Source organism: Camelus bactrianus, chromosome 27 (assembly GCF_048773025.1).
Source record: "Camelus bactrianus isolate YW-2024 breed Bactrian camel chromosome 27, ASM4877302v1, whole genome shotgun sequence".
NCBI lineage: Eukaryota > Metazoa > Chordata > Mammalia > Artiodactyla > Camelidae > Camelus > Camelus bactrianus.
Window position 1 is genome coordinate 24,794,444 of NC_133565.1, and position 17,245 is coordinate 24,811,688.

At 47.8% G+C, this 17,245-nt stretch overlaps 1 long non-coding RNA gene across 3 annotated transcripts in view; it reads right to left on the reverse strand.

Moving 5' to 3' along the window:
- LOC141575219 (uncharacterized) overlaps window positions 1-17,245 on the reverse strand; it is a 109,006-nt gene that overhangs the window by 52,139 nt on the left and 39,622 nt on the right. For all 3 annotated transcript variants that reach the window (XR_012502635.1, XR_012502634.1, XR_012502633.1), the window contains 2 exons: window positions 17,027-17,081; window positions 12,372-12,460 (listed from right to left, as the gene is read on the reverse strand). This is a non-coding gene — a long non-coding RNA (uncharacterized LOC141575219). The remainder of the gene's footprint in view (window positions 1-12,371; window positions 12,461-17,026; window positions 17,082-17,245) is intronic.

Consider the following 17,245-nt stretch of genomic DNA (forward strand, 5'->3'; position numbering starts at 1 on the left):
GCCTATAATGAAAAAGAATATGAAAAGAAATTTATATATATCTATGTATAACTGAATCACTATGCTGTATACCAGAAATTAACACAACATTGTTAGAAATTAAATCAACTATACTTCAATTTTTTAAAAAGGTGATCTCAAATTCAATATTAATGAGATTCATCGCTGGCGGGGTAATACTTGACTGTGTCCTTAAAGCTCTTCTTCCTCTCCCCAGGCCCAGCTGCCAGTGTCCAGGCCTGCACCCTGTCTCCCTGCCCCTAATGATCTTCCTGCCTCCAGATCTTTCTATATGACATGGTTTCTGTGATCTTTCTAATCCACAAAGTCGGTCTCATTGTTCCTCTGCGCATCACCACTCAGCAGCTTTCTCACTGCAGCAGTTTTCAGCGTGGCAGACGTGACCCCACATCTGGACTCCTGCCTGCTCCAGCCTTGACCACCATCACTCCTCCACTCCACACGCCCTAGTCCTTCATCCTCCAGCAGAATCACACGGTGTGTGCTTCCCAGTGTTCCCAGCTTGCTGTAGAACATCATCCCTTTGCTCTGCAGGGCACGTCCTGGTGCCTGCTGTGCACACCACATCTCCCCTGCCAACCACTGCTTTGCAACCATTTCATCTGGACCAGAGCCACTGGCTTCGGGAAGCTTCTCTGGCAAACACCCCTAGGCTCCCACAGCCACCCGGATGTTGCTCCGCCCTTTCTCTTACACAATTCATTAAAATCACCCGGTTGCTTGCTTCTCCATCACTTGACTATGTGCCAAAGACAATGCTTTCTTTAACCTGGGTCCCCAGCCCCTCACTCAGTACTGAATTTGTACTCATCTGATCCGCATCTCTGAGCCATTGGCGTTGAGGATTTTCCAGCCGGGACTCTGGAAAGCAAACGTGCACATGAGCGGAAGCAGATGCGGGTTCCCTTCCCAACCTCAGGCACTGCCTCCTCACAGTGAAGGAGGCCCCCTTCAGTCTCCACAGAAAATCCAGTCTTGGGCTCAATGACAAGCAGACCTCTGGGCCCTTCCACTGGGGAAGACGACGTTGTTAAGGGGTCTAGTCTTTTGTGGGCACTTCCTATGTGGCAAGAACTTTACATGAGGTGCCGCACTTAACCCTAAAAGGTATTATTCCCATTTTCCATGACAGGAAATTGAGGCTTAGGGCAGGGGTTCTCCAACTTTAATATGCACATAAACCACCTGTGGATCTTGTTAAAATGCAGAGTCTGAGCTGGCTGCAGCCTGAGAGTCTGCATTTTCAACAAGCTTCTGAGTAACACTGATGCTGTGTTCCGTGGACCTTACTCTGAGTAGCAAGTCTTAAAGAACTCATCACACAACCTCTAGGGCAGCACTGACAGAACTTTCTGCAGAAACGGAAATGCTGTATCATCTGTACTGTCCAGTACTACAGCCATGAGTGGTAAGTGTAACTGAGGACCTGAATTTTTCTTTTTTTTTTTTTTGAATTTTTCAATTATATTTCATTTTAATCCACTTAAATTTAAATTTAAATAGCTACATGTGGCTAGTGGTGGCCACCATGTTGGGTCAGTGAAGCTCTAGGACCAGCCCTTCCCTGACAGTCGTCCAGGGCTGCGAATGGTCAGGAGCTCAGGCCTGGGAGGGCTTAGCTGGATTTCAGTCCAGGTGCAGAAGCCACCCAGAATTTCCAGCTAGTAGCTGAGACAGGGAAGGAGCTGAAGCTGCCCATCTGGGCCCCAGGAAAGGAAGAAAAGTGTTTCACAGCATGTTGTGTCTGCATGAAGGAACCTCCTTCCCCTGAACGGTACCTGAAGGAAGGGCGAGGAAAGCAGGGTAGATCAGTGGCCATCCCAGCAGGGGCAAGATTGTTAGTAAACATTTGCTCTGTGCCAGCCACTGTAGTGAGTACAGCACATATTGCTTCGTTTTCATCTTCACACCAATTTTCTCCCTTTGTACAAATAAGGCACAGAGAGGTTAAGAAACTTGCCTGAGGTCACACAGCTTATGAATGGCAGAGCTGAGATTCAAAGTCCAGAAGTCTAGCTCTAGAGCGTTTGCTATTGACTATATGCTAAAATTGACAAGAGGCTGGTCTGTCTGGCTAGGAAATGATAACAGTAAAAAATGTCTAGGAACTCGGCCTTCCAAGGTGAGCACTTCAGCAGGGTTCCCAGGGCTCTTATACCGAATGTTCCAGTGAGACAGCAGGTCCTGGTAAAGACCAATTGTCAGGACCAGGCCATTATCACCATCATCAGGGAAGGGAGCCCAAGAGCCCGAGCTGTGGGGGAACCTAGGCAAGCCCTCTTCTCCTCTTCCTCCACCTTGGCCCCTGCCCTTGCAATTGTCAGAACACTGCAGCCTCCTCTGACTGTCTCCAAGTGGCAGAGGGTCCCAGAGGAGAAAGGCAGAGGGCCGGGTAAGGTGGTATCCATGGGGCAGCAGATTCCATTTCATGCCACCAGGACACCACAGGGCACAGGAGAGAGGCTCCCCCTCTGGCCTGTCTCGGAGCCCACCTCGAGAGTACTCAGGCAGCTGCTGGCCCTTTAAACGGAGCCAGCTCCCACTGGGCACTCTTAAAGCCCACTTCATTCATGAATTAAGTCCCTGACATCCCATATCTGTATGATCAATATGTTTGTTTATTAGCAGCAGCTGCTGTGTTTTAGTGAAGGCTGTGGGCCCCGGTGAGAGGACGGTTCGGTGACCACAGAGCAGGGCCTGGGACGGGGAGAAGAAAGGCCTCCCGCTGGCCGATGGGATCTGGGGCTGGATAGGATTTCATGGTAATGGTCCTTTAATTGAAATCACTGCTTCAGTAGACTGTTGGGTAGGGAGCTGTGCTGATGGCTCCCGGCTCGGCCCCCCTTCCAGAGGTCCATTAACTGGTGGGCGTGCTCCCGGCCGCGGGGCTGGGAGAGCAGCAGCAGTGGCGGTGGGGGAGCCGAAGCTGCGGTGGTCGGCACAGCTGCTGTGGACCGTGCGGAGGGGAGTGAGACCCGGGGTTTGGCAACTCTCGGGATGTAAGTCCTGCCAACTTTGCCTCCTTGGCCTGGTCCCAAACCCTAGCTCGGCCGCTTGTCCCCACCCTGGGTTTACTTCCCCTCAGTGACTCAGGAACTTCATTCCTAGGCTGACTTATGTTTTTCCAGAAGAGGGAAAAGACTCATCATTTTCCAGCTCTGATATCTGCTCTGTGTCAATGATTCAGGATCCACACCTCTTGTCCATATGCAGTTCTGGAGGTCCAGGGAGAAATCCCCAAATCACTCATTCATTCATTCATTCATTCATTCATTCATGTATTTGAAAAACATGTAATGAGCACCTTCTGTATACCAAGAACCATGCTAGATTCTGGTAACACAAAGATAAAAAAGTCTAGAGTCTTGCCCTAGAGGGATTTAAAGTCTTATGGAAGTAAAAGCATGCAAATGCTGACAATACAAGAAATTAGGACTAAGACCCCCACTCTCCAACTGTCTCATCCTCCCAAAGGTCTCATCCTTCAGCTCTACAACTAACTTGGGCAGGAACACAGGTGATCCAAGCACTCAGAAAAAGGTTTGGTGAATAGGTGTCACCAACTTACCACCCTACATTTGCCAGCACCTGGCTTAGGGTATTTACCTAAAGATACGCCTGCACCCAAAAAGATTGAGTCCCTTCCAGTATCTATTTCATTAAGATGTTATGATATCAAAGATGCTAAGAGAGTCCATACTTCTAATTCCTTCTGTACAGGATGCTCAATAGAGAATCTTAGATGATCAACTTACTGTCCACTGGCCAACTTTTAGGCGGTTATAGAAAATGTCAATTGTTGTACTTGAACTTTCTAAACCAGAGATGACAAACAGCTGCCTCCAATAAACTGATGGTAGCTTCCTGGAGCAATGTGTTGGGAAGGATTCTGGGGCAGTGGGGCAGAGGGGGACCAAGAAGCATCCTTGGGGAGGAGGTATTTGGGCTTCTCAATCATTTCTGCATCCATTCCTTAACATGATTGTTTTGATCCTACAGCCTCACCCTTATTCCAACTAGGCAGCTGGCCCTAAGTATCTCCTATTACAAAAATTCTAGAACCTTAAGTATTTGAGGCCAAGGTTCAGAAAGAAAGAGTCAAGATCAATTAGCAATATTTTTAAATACACAGAGGGGAGAGGAGTAGAGGCCCGTGTGCCAGATGTTGCCATTCTTTCATTTAAACAGAAGATGAGTTCTCATACAGTTCTCATGTTATTTTATTAGTAGGACAGTGACTGCAGTTTATGGTTGTGTCTGGGTCTTCCTGAGAGACCCAACTGAGTACTGAGATGGATTATATCCTAAATGAAGCTGACAATGCATTCTTATGGGTTTTCACCCATGGATATGTGCACAAATTCTGTTTGGTGATATAATTGAAAAATAAAACTGTCTTCAATCTGGAAATTCAATGATCCATTCGCTGGAGAGGCGCCAAATCTGTGACTTTGTCTCCCTGAATGTCAATATGCATATACCTTAGACTATCCCAGTAATCAGGGTTTTTTTTTTTAACGTTCCCAAGGATTAAATCAACCACTTACCCAATGTTTGAATATGCTCTCCAACATTTCTGACATTTCCCTAACTTCTGTCCTAACAAATCCACAGATGAGGACTTCTGCCCAGTTGCAGCCCACTTAGACTGGGGTTAGCCAGAAACTCAGGCTGTTAAGATATCTTCTGTAAAAGGAATAAAATCAATAGACCTCTACTTTCCGTCCTTCAGCCCCACCTCTCCCACTTGAGGACCATCAGAAAAGTCCCATCCTTTCTCAGACATTCCCTCAGCAATCTTATAACAGAATCCTGTAGGCCAAGAATCAGAAATTTACAAGCCCAGGGGCCAAATCTGGCACTCCACCTGTTTTCTTAAATAAAGTTTTATTGAAACATAGCCACACCTATTCATTTATCAATTGTCTATGGATGCTTTCACACTTCAAAGGCAGACCTGAGTAGTTATGACAGAGACCATATGGCTTTAAAAGCCTAAAATATTAACTATCTGGCCCTTCACAGAAAAATTCGCCAACCCCTACTGTAGACCATTACTTCTTCAGCGCTGTGCTGGACCAATCAGTTCTTGCTAATGACCGCCAGAGGATGTGGTTTGGAGTCTTTTCACCTTCACTGCCCTAATCACCCTTCTCTTAACAGCTCCCATTAATTTAGGTTCATTTTTCAAAGGACAATCCCAGAATTGTGCTCTTGCCGGGGCTGGACAAGACTTGTTTCTTTGCTTTTTCTTACAAGTGAGCCCTCTTTCTGCAGAGGAAGATGGCATTTGTTTGCTCACGGTCAATTGTCACTGCTGATTTACAAGGTGCTCCCTGTTGACAGCAGAATCACACCACCATTACTAGCTAACATTTACTGAGCACTTGCTGTAAACTGGGCCAGTGATAAGTATTTATTTTATATCATTGCTTTGATTGTTTCCAGACGACTACCCTACAAGGGAGAGCCTATCATCTCACCCATTTTATAAATGAGGAAATTGGGGACTCAGAAAAGTTAAGTAAATACCCGAGGTCACATATTCACAAATGACAAGACTAGATTTCAAATTCAGGTTGCACTGACTCCCAAACTTTTCTTCTGATGACAGCTTTCCTCTTCTCAGGTGCTAGGACTTGGTTGGGCTACATTTAGTTATGGCTCCTAAGAAAGTAAACTTTGGCCTTAATTTGACAACCTAGCTCATTTGCATTCATTCATTTAATAATTTATTTATTCAGCAAATGGCCCAGTGAGCAACTACATGGGCCAGGCCTTGTTCTAAGTGCTGGGAGAAATCACTGCTTTCCTGGAGCTCACCTTCCAGTGGGGAGACAGGGGAAGAGGCATAAATAAGATAAATAAGAAAAATATATGTCAGAAGGTAGCAAATGCTATAAAAAATAAACAAGGAAGTAAGAGCTTGCTGGAGTGGGGCAGGGTTACAAAATGGGGTGGTCAGAATAGCCTTGCTGGGAAGGTGACCTGTAGGAGGTGAAGGACTGAGCCGCACGGGCATTCCAAGCAGAAGAAGAGGAGCAAGGACCCTAAGGCAGGAGTGTGACTAGCATGGTCCAAAAGTGGCAAAGAGTATAGCTGGCTGGAGCAGAAGGACCAAGGGGACAGCAACAGGAAGTGAAGTAAGTGCAGCAGACTGAATGTTTGTGTCGCCCTCCCCCAAATTCTACTGGTAACTCCTAATGCCCAGCATGATAGTATTTGGAGGGGGACATTTGGGAAGTGATTACGAGCTCTCATGAATGGACCTTTGGTCTTAACACTCTCTTCACTGAGCTGTTTCAGCTGCCTTCATGCCCTTATCAAAGCAACCCCTGAGAGCTCCCTCACTGCTTCCACCATGTGAGGAGGGGCTGAGCAGACGGCTACCTATGAATCAGGAAGTGGTCCCTCACCAATGCCAAGTCGGCCAGCACCTTGATCCTGGTCTTCCTGGCCTCCAGAAGTGTGAGAGAGAGATTTCTGCTCCTTATAAACCACACCGTCTATGGTATTTTGTTACAGCAGTATGAATGGACTAAGGCAGTGACAGAGGTAACAATAGATCAGACCCTATGGGACTTCAAGCCTGAGTAAGGGTTTGGGGCTGACTCACGGTGCATGAGAAGGGAAGCCACTGGAGGGAGCTGAGCAAAGCCGAGGCATCACCTGACATGTGCTTTAAGTGGCTCCCTCCTGCTGCTGGGTTAGAATGGACTTTAGGGGACAAGAAAGGAAGCAGCTGCAGCAGTCAGGACACCATTGAAATAATACAGAAAACAGAGGATAGTGGCTAGGACCAGGGTCATTGCAGTAGACATGGGAGAGGTGGCTGGGTATATTGTGAAGGCAAAGCCAACATGAATTCCTCATGGATAAAGGATATGGCATGTAAGAGAAAGAGGAGGGTCAAGGACTCCACCAAGATTTCTAGCCTGAGCAACTAGAAGGATGGAGTCGCCTTCCACTGAGATGGGAGAAGACTATGTGAGGGGCAGGTCTGGAGAGGATGATCATGGAGTAAGTTTAGACACATAAAGTTTGAGATGCCTATTAAACATCCAAGTGGAGGCTCTGAGTAACCAGTGGGCTATGAGACTGAAGCTCAAAAGAGAATGTTTTTGTTCATTCAGCCCTTCATTTATTCACAGCTGTTTACTGAATGCCTACTTCAGTTCAACAAGTTGCAAAGGGATAACAATGTTTCTGGAGAGAAAAATAAACTTGTATTTGTATTTAGATCAATATTAAATGGCACATCCTACTCTCTTAGACTACTAACAGCCATTCCTCCTCCATCAGTAGCCCCGGCACGCCCTCTACACACACACACACACACACACACACACACACACACACACACACACACACACACACACACAGGCTCACAAACCACAGAAGGATGGATCCTCCGCAGAGGAGATGTGGGGAGAAAAGAAAGAGAAAGGACATGGCAGATGCACCGAGGATCTAGATCCAGGCAGAGAGAGCTCTCTTAGAGCTCACTGTTTCCGCCCTCCTGTGACACTGAGCTCCTCCAGCCCCCCAAACACCCCCATCCTCTCAACATCCGCTCCCTCACTCATCTGGCCTGGCCACCTAAGGCCTAAGAGGACTGACCCAGCAGGCACTGCTGTCCAAGGAATGTGTACGGCCTCCTTCTAGGACGGCAGCAAGGGAAGATCCCTATGGTCTTAGATAACATCCTTTTTTACCCTCTTTCTTTCTTTCTTTCTTTTTTTTCCTTTTCCAGCTTAATTATGGCTCCTGGCAGAGGGGGCTCAGCTGGTGCAGAAATCCGCACTCCGAACTCGCTGGCACAAAGGTTCGAGCCAGACAGACCTGGGGAGACTTTTCTCTTGGACTTTGGCTGGGAGATAGAGACTTTTTAATTAGAAGTTGTTATTAATGGGAAATGCTGCAAATTAAAACTAGGCCTCCTCCCTCTCCCTCCTTCCTTCCCCACTATATTTATCTCTGATCTCAATTAGAAAGTTCAGGGACTTGCTGCTGAATAGAATTTGTGGAGATGAAAGCTGCTGGAGACACCAGGAGGAGGGTGAGGACGTGGGAGAGAAGGGTGTGGGTGGAAACTGGAGGGAGGGAGGCGCCGAGACGGGATGGAGGGGCGGGGAGTCCTGGGACTGCACTCTGGCCCTGGGCTTCCAAATAGGTCCTGGGATGGCCCACCAAAGCCCTCCTCGGCTTTTTCTACCTCTAGCACTGGTGACAAATGGGAATTACTAGTGACTAACACACGGATGAGACATCAGGGGTGGCTCCGCTCTGAAAGGGATCAGGTTAGAGAAGAGTGGGTGACACCTTCCGTTTGGTTTGATCCATACATTTTCAAATGGAAAACAGCTTTCTTTTTCCCAGTTGCAAAGATAATATATGCTTGTTATTTTAAAAATTCACATATTATTGATAAGGTTAAAGCAGAAAAGACTAAAGGAAAACTCGTTTGAAACCTCACCACCTAAAAAGATCTGCACTGTTAATAATTTTGGTGCACATCCATCCTGCTCAGTATCCATCTCTGTCTCTCTCTCACAGTTTTGTATCTCGAGGATCATGCTATATATATCAGATGTCCCGAGGCATGCTTTTCTCTCAACAAAATGTATTGTGAGATATCTTTCTATATCAATCAACATAAATCCATGTCATAATTTTTAATGGCTACATGGCCATTCCATCATGTGGTATATTATAATTCGTTTAAGCCGGCCCATCTGGATGGTCATTTAGGATGTTTCCACGGTCCGGTCCATTCTTACAAACAGTGTTGTGCCTCCCCCTTTCTAGAGCTGAGCTAGGACTGGCCTGCCTCGCTCCCTCCATCTGTCTACAACATGGGACTTCCCGGGGTCCAATAGCTCCACCTATGGGCTGGAAGACCCCAGAGCAATGACATTTTCTCAGTGACCTCTTTGCTCAGAGTTGGAAACTGTAAGTGAAGGGCTTCCAGCCCCTAACATTCTGCCTGGTGACCTAGAACTGTGGAAAGTTGCATTATCAGAGGATTTAGAACAACAAGCAAACCTCTCCTTGTGAATTAAACCCTCAGGTGGACCTTCAGATGGACAACAGCCCAAGTTCAGCACAATCAATATGGTTTGCTATTATTATGCTATCGAACCATGGTCATTTGGAAGTATGATCATGATAATTCAATTCCACCAAAAAGAGAGGGGGAGGTGCTTTGGAGCTGGCGGCCCGGGAGCAAATCCTGATGCCTCCCTGTCCTCACTGTAGGACAGAGGTCAAGTGACTTGGCCTCTCTGAGTCTCTTCCTTTGTTTGAAAATGGCAGTAATGATCCCTCTCTTGCAGGTTTGTTTGAGAATTTGAAATAATGTATTGAGATGCTCACCACATGGTCAGTGCAGTGGTCGCTTTAATTGTTATTATTAGCATTATCAATAACAGCAAAATAACAACAAAGTATTAATAACAAATTTCTTTCTGTCGTGCCTCTGCTGACCTTACAGAGAATATGCAAAAGACATGGGCCCGGCCCTTCCCTCAAAGCAGGCACAAATCTGCTGTAGGACACTCTCCTAGGAAGCAGGTCTCTAGAGAGGCAGTAGGCAGCTGAGGAGAGTGAGGGAAGTCTTCCTGGAGGAGATGGCACAGAGGACAGAAAGAAAGGAACTTGTGGCACAATGAGGGGAATTTAAGAATCAGGGGTGGGAAGGGACATAGAGCTCATGAGTCCAACCCCCTGTTCCCACATTAAATCAAAACCTGCTCCATACAGGTCTGCTCTGCTTGCCCAACTCCAGGAATGACTCGAAACCACACCTGGGAGGCTGCAGTTTTCCTCTGCTAACAGCTCAGAATTAGAGCATTCTCATGCTCAAAGTTGAGGAAGCTCCAGCATAGGCTTTCTGGACTGTCAAGATGATTAAATGCAGACCTCGGAGGGGAAGAGAGATTGTGGAGTTACAAACAGGGTGAGTGATGATGGTTTTGGGTGGCTTTGGTTGTCACCTGTCAAAAGCAAGGACTGCTCCAGATGACCAGATGACCTCCCGGCTACACCAGCCATGTGCCCCATATGTTACACACATGCCATCCATGATCTCTGTTTCCAACCTAGGCTGAGGTCCAACTCTTGCTGAGGACTGCAGAGCACACCCACGGCAGCCAGGGTGGCGCTGAGGGCAGAGCAATGAATGGGGCAGCGGATCCTCTTCTCCATCCCACACCTCTGTCCCAGTTCAGACTCTCAGTGCCTCTTCTGTAGGCCACTGTGATAATCTCTACCTGGCTCCAACGGTCATCCTCACTCTAATCTGAGCCTTTCCCCACGCACTACTGCCAGATTAGTCCTCTGTAGCTGCTCCCCGGCTCAAAATCCCTGCTGACTGCAAAATGAGGTTCAAACCCACCAGCCCAGCATGCAAAACTCTCCACTATCTGACCCCAAATCTTCCCCTAGCTCTCCCCTCCTCTTCAGACGTATAGAAATGCCTCATGTCTCCCATACATGCCCCATGCTTTCCCCCCTTCCTGTCTGTGCTGAAATAACGCCCTCGATAGCAGCCTCTCTCCTCTGGATCTCCACTCGTCCAGATCTACGCGTACTCCAAGCTGCCGCCCTTGCCGGCCACCCATTCAGAAGTGATTCCTCTCCCCTCTGGCTTTCATTCGTATCTTTCATGTGGAAGTTAGTCTGTCATAATTATTAGTGATTCTAGATTGTAAGGCCTGTAGGCTCATCCCGGAGGACAAGGACGGTGGCGTTCACGTCTGTCTGCACACTATAACGACAACTACTAGTTGATGAATGTTCAGGACATGCCCTCTGACACTCATGAACTAAGTGTCCTCAGTTAAGTCACAAATCAAAAGCCTCAGTTTCTCATCTGTACAATGGGGATAATCATACCTTCTCAGGGTTATTTGTCAACCCCAAAGCTAATGAACAGAATCCTGCGCTTCATGACGAAACTGGCGATGAAAGGCGCAACCAACAGAGAGACCTCTAGGTAAAGTGCGTCGGATGAAACAGAAAGAACGGAAGTGGGGTTGTCTTTTTTCCCTCACCTGGAAGCTGGGCGAAGTCCGCTGCCTCCCCACGGCTAGTGTTCTAAAGGTAAGGCAGGGGACCACGGGGAGGCCAGAAGCTTCATTCTGTCCCCCATCTAGAGATCCCTGTCGCCCTGTCCATCCCTCAGAAAGAGGCTGGACCAGCTTCCACAGCTGGAAGCCCCGTTCTGGTCGCCTCCTATCCCTCCTCCCCTTCCTCTCCCTACCCGGGGTCCCAGTCCGCGCCTGCCCCCTGCTGGGGGCTTGGGCTCCCCAGGCAGCAACGTCAAGGTGCTCAGTCTCCCTGCCTGAGCAGCTCAGACTCTGAAATTACCCCTTGTCTGCTAACTGCTCACCACTGTCTCTCCCTCTCTGTAGGAGTATCACTGCCAGCAATTAGCACAAAGATCCTTTCCCACTCTAGTTAAGATACCAAGCTGCAGTTAAATGCTCCCAGATCCCATTTAAATGATTTCAAATGCAATTCATTCTGGCTCATTAAATAATTCCAGGGCTGGCTTTCATTGCTTTTACCACCTTAGAAATCTCTTTTTCCAGAAAAGGAAAAAAAAAAAAATGAGGGAGGGTTGACACTGGGAGAAGGGTCTGATCTGGGAGAGGGAAAGAGAGGTTTTCTGCTCTGGCCTCTCAGTACCTTGTTTTACGTTGCACTCCCTCCCTCTGGCTGCCACCCCAGCTCCCCCTCCAACTCTCTCCCTCTATCCTTTTCTCTCGGAAATGACTTCACCTGACAGCTATGGATTTAGAGCTTTTTTGCCAATTACTTATGCCCAGTGAGAAAATAGGTTTTTAATGTCTGTCCTTGTTCCGCCCAGGCTGGCTCCTCACCGTGCAGCCAGCCCACAGCCCTCTCTCCCCAGCAGGCTGTGCTCACTGCCCAAGCTGCCCCGCTGAGGGGACGGGTGAGGACCGCTGCAAGGGGCGGGGGGAGGAGGCTGGGACAGGCTCCGGTCCTGGGGGCGGCACCCACGCTACTGTGCTACCAGCCCACAGGATCCGCATCCCCACGTGGCCCAGCTCGATACTCATCATTTATTCTTCATTAACTACTAAGGCTCACTGAGCACTTACTATATGGCAGGTACCAAGCGAGAACTGTATACGTACTAACTTGCTAAGTCCTTGGAACAACACTTTCAGACAGGTGCTGTTATTAAGGCAGTTTTACAGTGAGGGAAATTAAGCCTCCAGAGAAGATGAAATCACCCCCAAATCACACAACTGTAAATGCCTAACATGGGACTTGAACTCAGACACTGCTATTCTTAGACGCACATAACCACTCCAGCTTACCACCTGGTGCTTGGTGACCTCCCTCTCGGGCACAGCCGGGGATGCCTCATCAGGCTGAGGTCCTTGCCACGGCACAACTCACGTTCAACCTGGGGAGACAAACACTTAAATCGTTTTTCTCTAACATGGCGCATGGGCTGGTGAAGGCTCTGGTCGAGGTTTGTGCAAAGTGCTGTGGGAACTCAGGGAGCAGAGCCATCCATTCTGGCTGGGGAATGAGCAGGCATGTTGGGAGGGGCTACAGAAGAGGCAGCCTGTCATCAGGGCTTTGAAAGCTAAGGGGGAAATCACCAGCTGAAGCAGAGAGGGGAAGGGCATCCCTGGGAGAGGGAAGAGCACCGGCAAAATGCTCAGAAGCTTGAAAGTGCCTGACATAATTAGGCAGCACAGTCCCAGGCAAGACACAGGCTGAGTGCGGCAGGAGCTTTGCTGCATAAATATTGCTCCAGAGCAGTGGTTCTCACCTAGGAGTCGGGGGGGGGGGGGTGGACTGGCTCCACCCAGCCCTCCAGTGCACTTTGGAGACATTTGGGCCAATGTCTGGAGATATTTTTGGTTGTCACAATCAGATGGGGAGGTGGACAAAAGCCAGAGATGCTGCTGAGCACTGTACAAGAAGGCCCCACAACAAGGAATTGTTCAGCCCCCTAGTCACAAAAGGGCTGCGACGCAGAAATCCTGATCCAGAGGAGTGATGGTGCCTTGGCACGCATAGCAAAGTGAAATCAATTCCAGTTGAAGAAGTCAGGAAAAGGTTCCTGAAGAAGGGGCACTTGAGCAGCTCTCAAAAATGGGTAGGATGGGCGCGTGGGGATGGTGGGGGAGGACACTCCCAACAAAGGAGAGACAACGAGCAGGACCTAGAAGGTGGAGACAAGGGGCGTCTGTCCGGTGTGGCTGTGCACAGGGTTCATGAGGAGCAAGCAAAAGACAAGGACTGGGAAATTAGCTTAGGGATAGATCTTTGGGAGCCCTAAAGCATTAAGAGTGATTCAGTAAGGCAACAGGGAGCCATGGAAGGGCTCTGAGCACCAGGAGATGGGATCAGTGATATAATTTAATTCATCAGGATCTAATTAATTAATCAGGCAATGCAGGGAGGGGCTGGAGGAAGAGAGACCAGTGAGGAGGCTGTTTCAATGCTCCTGGCAGGAATTTCTGCCAACCTGAACTTGGACCGTGGTAGCCACAGTGAGAAGGAGAGGACAGTTCCAGGAGACTCTGCAAGGGAGAGGAGGACTGGGAATTGCAAGGACCTGGACACTGACTGCATTCCTGGGGGGCTGGAGAAGGAGGAGAAGCAGAGGGTTGAGGGAGAGATCTCCATCTCTGGGGAGCAGTGAGTAATGCAGGCCACAAAGTGACAGGAGCTGAGGAACACTTCCCAGTGCCCATGACCCAGTGCCTCTGGGAGAAGGCTGGCAAGTGGGCAGCACCCACATCTGTAGTAGCAAAGGTGGTACAAAGGGTGGAGCCAGGAAGATGCTGCAGGAAGGCCTGCTTGGAAGGGACTGAACGGCATTATCTGGGCAGAGGGAGGCAAAGCCTGAGCATCCAGGGCCACTGGTTGATGATGTTGATGGTGATGGTAGTAACAATAGCAGTTACCACTTACTGGGTGTTTACCCTGTGCCAGGCCTGGGACTAAATACGTAACCCAAGACTGAGCCATAGCTGGGCCTAATTTTACCCACCAGACAGCTCCCTGGGAGACACAAAAACCAAGCTCCTGTCAATTAATTTAAAATTTAAATGTAATTTGATATTTTAATTTGTTAAAACAAGCATGCATTACTGTGGCAATTAAAAATACAAGGAATTTTTTTTAAATGGAAACCAAAATTTATGCACAAATATACTCATTACAGCATTCTCTAGAATAGCAATGTGTTTGCCATCAGTAGATCACCAACGACATCTCAGGCATTTCACTGGGTGTTTCACATGAAAACAAACAAGCATTTGCTTAAAAAAAAAAAAGGGAGAGTTTGCTTTTACTGGACTGGCATATAGTAGCAGTTCAATAAAATGCATTGAATGAATTATTTAATTCATCCCAATTAGAATAGAAGGGCACTTGACTGGAATTGGGCCTCAGGTCTAAGTAAGAAACAACAGACGTGAATCTGAGTGCTGGATCATACCCAGCTTGGCTCTACAATGAGTAGACTTGGGTAGCAGGCAGCGGGGCTAGGATTGCTTCAACCCGGCCTGCCCCAGATCATGACCCTGGAGCTAGGGGGTTTGAGTCTAAGACAGAGGAACAATGCCCCAGCCGAGAGTCAGGCAGAGGGACACTGGAGGGGACCCAAGCAGGTAAGACAGGTGAGAGCTTTTGTGAGGCTGGGAGGGCTTCACTGAAGGAGTGCTGTAGACCTCATTGCTGGCCCTCAAAGGCTCAGTGGCGTACAATAGCAAGCCTGCCTTTGTCACTCAAGAGTCAGTGGGTGGGCTAGGGGTGGCTCTGCTCCAAACATCTCTCATCCACCTGCTGCGATCAGTAAGCTGGCCAGCTAGGTTTTTCTCAGAGCAGTGACAATCAGAATTATTCTGTTTGATATTATAGTGGTGGCTACATGTCATTATGCATTTGTCAAAACCCATAGAAGGTACATCAAGAGTGAACTCTAATGTAAACTATGGACTTTGGTTGATAATAATATGTGCGTGTTGGTTCATCAATTGTACCAAGTATGCCACACTGATGAGGGATGTTGAGGGTAGGGGAGTATATATGTGTGGGTGGGGAGGGCTACATGCAAACTCTCTGTATTTTCTGCTCAATTCTGCTGTGAGTCTGAAACCGCTCTAAAAAAAAAATGGCCTATTAATTAAAAAAAGAAAAGAAACTCAAGAGAGCAAGACCAGCTGCACAAGGCATTCCTAACTTCTTCTTGCAGCAGTTCTGCCAACGTCCAACCAGCCAAGGCACGTCCACGTGGCTGAGCTTGACATGAGTCAAAGAGCGGGGAAACATACTCGCCCTTTTGTGGAAGGAATTACCAAGCCTCATAGCAAAGGGCCTAGATATATGGAGGCGTAGAGGACTGAGGGCAATAATCAGCCATGCACCCTCAGCCCAGTGCTATCTGCAAGTTCCTGCTCTCCCATACAACTGTGCTCCAAGTGGGTCCTCTTGTAAACGAAGAGGCACTCTTTGTGATGGACGAATGTTCCCTCCCCTGAGATTCTGAACAGGAGTCATGGAAGAAAAGTAGGGTGTAGGGAGAACACTGGCCTATAAACTGGAAGCCTTCAGTCTTTTCATTGTTCTTAGTGCTCGCCCTACTGAACTTCAGCTTCCTTTGACACTGGCCCCACCCTAACTTTAACTTTGACACTGTTGATGGCCTTTTTCTTTATGAAACTGCTTTCCCTCTTTCCAGAGTATCATTCTTTTACTGTTTACATCCTGCCTTCCCCACACCCACAACCCAAACAGTTCCTTCTCAGTTTCCTTTGAAGGTTTCGCTTCCACCACCTGACCCTGAAATACCAATGTCCTCCAGGATACTGTCTTAGAGTTTACTTCTCACTCTACACCGTGGGTGAGCTTCAGAGAACTATAAACTCCAAGAAAGTTGTTTAAACTCTTTAAACTTTCCTCTGCATGTAGATTTCTGAATTGAGGGTTCCTGGGTTCCATAAGATCCATGAAGGGGCTCATGATTGTCAATAGGCCACCAACCACTACTCTACACAGTTCCTGGTAGATCTGGACCCTCCCTCGGGCTTTGAACACCACCACTACCCTGATGGCTCCTAATCTTTATTCCACCCAAACCTCTCGCCTCTCTCTACACAACTACCCACTTAGGCCCACAGGCATCTCAAAACTAACCCATGGCAGAGCTCTCAGACTGAGCCTACCATCTCCTCTCCTTGTGGATTCCCAAACCCACTGACTTCACCATATTGCCTTGTCCTCTACACAGACATCACAAAGTTGTGTCTGCTTTCTGCCTTGCCTGCCAATTATTTCTTAAGTCCACACCTTCCCCTCCACCCCAACTATCCTGCCTCAGTGTGGGCCCCAACATCTCTTACCTGAATACTCTCCCAACTGATTTCCTTCACTCCAATCTCCCCAGTCCATTCTCCTCTGTGACATCAGCGGTTCCTTTTAAAATCCAAATAGGATAGTGCAAGTCTCCTGCCTAAATTGTACCAAGGGTCCCCACTGCTTTCAGGACAAAGTCTAAAGTTCTTCGCAGGTCACAGAAGCTCATCATGAGCTGGTTCCCACCTACAAACCCCATCACGTTCAACAGATACTGTGGCCAGTGATTTGCGGTTCCCAGAGCATATCATGCTCCCCCTCACCTCCAGATGTTTACATGGCCGCTCCCCTTACCCTGCTCCCAAACTCTCAGTCTTCCTGTAAGACTGAGCTTCAACTTAACCTCCTCCAGGAAGCACTCCCAGATCCAAGACTGGATAGGCACCCCTTGTCTGAGTTCCAATAGAACCAAGGAACTCTTCTGTCATAGCTCCAATTTACTGTCCACTGATTGATAAATATCACATGAGCAGGAATATTATGTTTGCCTCCCAAAGGCCTTATAGCATATGATACAACAGCAGGTGATGTAAATGTCTGTTGAATAAATGAATAATTAAATAATAGATAAAGCGATGTTGGTTATACCACGTACCTGTCTTGTGCTGTTGGGTAAATCTTGTGTTTCCTATGGGTCTTAGCTTCCTCATCTGCAAAATGGAAATAATAGTCTAAATAGTAATACTAACAATGAATGGTTTACATAACTGTGAATTACGTAATCAAATAATGTTTATCAAGACTATGTAATAACAGAAAATGCATATGATGTTAAAGTGAAGAAAGCAGGATGGAAAACAATTTAGACAAGTGC